General features: G+C 28.0%; 1 protein-coding gene across 2 annotated transcripts in view; it reads right to left on the bottom strand.

The window, feature by feature from the left end:
• Window positions 1-3,340, bottom strand: part of LOC106471861 (tetratricopeptide repeat protein 30A-like) — a 45,255-nt gene that overhangs the window by 5,268 nt on the left and 36,647 nt on the right. The gene's annotated exons all lie outside the window — the stretch shown is intronic.

Raw genomic sequence — 3,340 nt, 5'->3', positions numbered from 1 at the left:
TGACATCAAATTTTGGGGTAAAAAAAAAGTGCGTCCTATACTACTATTGTTATAAATAACACATTCAATTGAACTAAACTATGCATGCCTATTTAAATATATTTACACATGGCTTGTGTATATTATATATATACATATATATTATTCATACCTTCGGTGTATAGGACGCAAGCAGATTTTGACATCAAATTCTGGGATAAAAAAGTGCACCTTATACATCGAAAAATATGGTAAACTTAGCAATGAGCTCAAACTGATTCAATCAGTAATTGAAAAATAAAAAAATAAATACTGAATAAAACTGTATGAAACATGGTAAACTTTCTAAAACAAAATGTGTAAAAAATATACATAATTTGGTTTAGCACTTGTATCAGTTTCTGACTTCTGAAATTTCATTATAAAATACAGTTTATAAAACATAAAACTTCATTTTATCTTAGATTCCTATTAACTTTATTAATGCTTACTAGAGTAAAATCTTGTAAGCATATCCAATAGTTTTTCTTGAATAAAAATAAATAGTTTTTCTGTTTTTATTCTTACAATATTATGTGAAACTCACCAAACCTTACACATGACCACTGGCCTACATAATATAAAAAATATGATAGATATATAACCCCCCCCCCCTTTTAGTTATTTATTAAATTTTGACTTGTTTTATATCCATTAATATACATATCGTTGTTACATTTTTGGCCACTGAAGCAATTTTTATATAACTTGATAAAAAAATACATAAATTCTGCAATTTGATAACAACTTACGATGGATTTTTTAGCAATAGACCATATCTATTTTGAAACCTAAGAAATTCTTTTATCAAGACTATCTGTAGGAAGTTTATGCATATGCATTAAACCAAAAATCATAGCTCAGACAAATCTCCTCTAGAAACTTGAGAAATGTAACTTTCTTTGTAATTCTACAATGTTTATTGATAAGCATCAATATAATGCATATTACATATTTTCTGAATATTTATAAAATTAAGTATATAATGCTTATATAATATTTTAATATAATTTCTAAGAGTATTTTCTAGCACAAAATTACTGGAAAAGATTACAATTGTATTTTCTAATTAAATTATTAATATTTAACATTCAGAATGATCTGACATAATACCTCTAGTGAAAGAGATGATGCTGTTATTTTCCATATTTTTAAACTGTGTAAAATGGTAATTTTTAAATATATTTTTCTTATTAAAGACTATTGAAAGTAAATTAGTTCAAAAAATTTACAGTTTCCAAATACCCTCTCTGAGAATGAATTTTGAAAAGTAAATTAAAAACAAAATGGACGAGTCTAGACAAATTGACTTTTGGAATGAGTTTGACAATCTTCAACAACTAATTTAAGCTTTCATTTTTCTTGCCATATTTGTGACATTATCAATTAACGGTGCATTTTATGAACTGAATTAATTTAATTTGATGCCCTTTGTTACTGTCTCAGTTATACTCATTTAGAGAAACTGGTCACGTGGACCATTAAAATAAGAGCCAGCTAACTTGATTTAGAAGTAGTACCTATATTTCAATAGATTTAATAAAACTTAAGTTAAAAAAAATTGCTAATGTTGAAACTTACAGATGTAAGTGTAAAAACTTATTTTACAAGCACATCTACTTGTGATTTACGTTAAGCTAACAAACTATTGACTGTTGTCCAATATTGATAATAAGCTCATCACAGAGATTACATTTTTTCATGCATGATCTAGTCACATATGAAGTTTTTACCCTTCACAGAAGAAACAAATGCTGACAGCCCTATATAAGGTGTAGCAAACCTTAATTATGAGACAGTTGAAGTGTTATTTCAGTTTCTATGATATATCAAGCAACACATAAAATTTTGTTCTTTACTACTGATTTTCAATACATTTTTAGACTATTGTTATATGTAGTATGAATCCTCAATAGCTGTGGCACTTGAAATTCTTTTAGGCAGGATTAGTGTAAAGTAATCTATGTAACCTTTTTTTTCCTTTTCATTAGCTACATTTTTATTTGCCAGCAATACCAAGTGTGGGGCACGCATATATCTGATTCAATTTTATTACTTATCAGGATCTCTACCAGCCTACCCTCATATTGAAATACTTTTAGGGAAGATTAGAGTAAATTAATCTAAGAGATCTTGGGCATGGTCAAATACATCAATCAAAAGGGTTTGACCTCCCGAGTCCAAAACTGTAATTATATCTCAAATTGGTCAAGAGATGGCAGAGCTATGAGCTAAATTTTGTACTTGAAATAAAACTCAGTCATTTTATGAGCCGCTATATCACAGCTAAAAATTTCCTCTTTTGGTACACTATAATAGAAAAATTTTAACCTGTAGAAAAGTGCTGAAATTTGGACCCAAGTAAGCCTGAAATGAAACCCATTTTGTTAACTCTAGAGGTTATGTGAATACCAAGACCACTCTACATATATTTCTGAATACTTCAGCTATTTTAGTTGCTTGTATCTCAGCAGTACCAACTTACAAGAATTAACCTGAGATCTTTTAACAGTATAATTGAATTCATATCATTATCAGCATATACAAGTTGTTAAGTGATTTTAATACTAATATAAGATTATCAGTTTTCAAAAATATGAATATTTCTACAAAAAAATTTCTCTAAAATAATAAATTCTAATTAATAACCTATCTCCAGAAAACTTAATATTAATCACCAATTTTACCACTAAGAACCTACACACCTTTTCCATGACTTACTCTATAATCAGCAACAACTTACTAAAGATATTACTGCATGAACTTTTCACCAATTCTGCCACATAAATGTCTACACTTATCAAATAATCTATCAAAAATATCTATGAAATTGCAACCAATATTAACCCTTTCGAAACGAGTCATAGGTGAAAGGCCATATCATCTCGTTTGTTGACTCGCATTCAAAATTTTATTTAACTACTATTTCATGAATTTATGTCAATATGTTTGGTATCAAACTGTAGATTATAATTCAAATTAGTACTGTGTATTACTCAATTTATTCATTTAAGAGAAAATAAAAAAAAAACAGATCGATTTTTGTGTGTCACGTGGTATGTTGAATGCAGCACTGGTTCAAATTAAATGTTTGTGAAGTCAAAATACTAAGTCTTTAGTTTTGAAAGAATTAAAAACTCAAATTACCGATATTGACAAGCTATAATGTAAAATAAGAGCCTATTATCTTTTCAGTTTGCTAAGATATTGCTCATGTAATAAATCAAACACAGTGGCACCCAGCCCACTTATTTCCATTTTTGGAAATGCTCCCTTATATACACTTACTTTTATACATGATATGAATAACCAATCAGAAGCT

Source organism: Limulus polyphemus, unplaced genomic scaffold, assembly GCF_000517525.1.
Source record: "Limulus polyphemus unplaced genomic scaffold, Limulus_polyphemus-2.1.2 Scaffold4910, whole genome shotgun sequence".
Taxonomy (NCBI): domain Eukaryota; kingdom Metazoa; phylum Arthropoda; class Merostomata; order Xiphosura; family Limulidae; genus Limulus; species Limulus polyphemus.
Note: the sequence above shows the minus strand (reverse complement) of the source record. Positions and strands in the feature narration are given on the sequence as shown.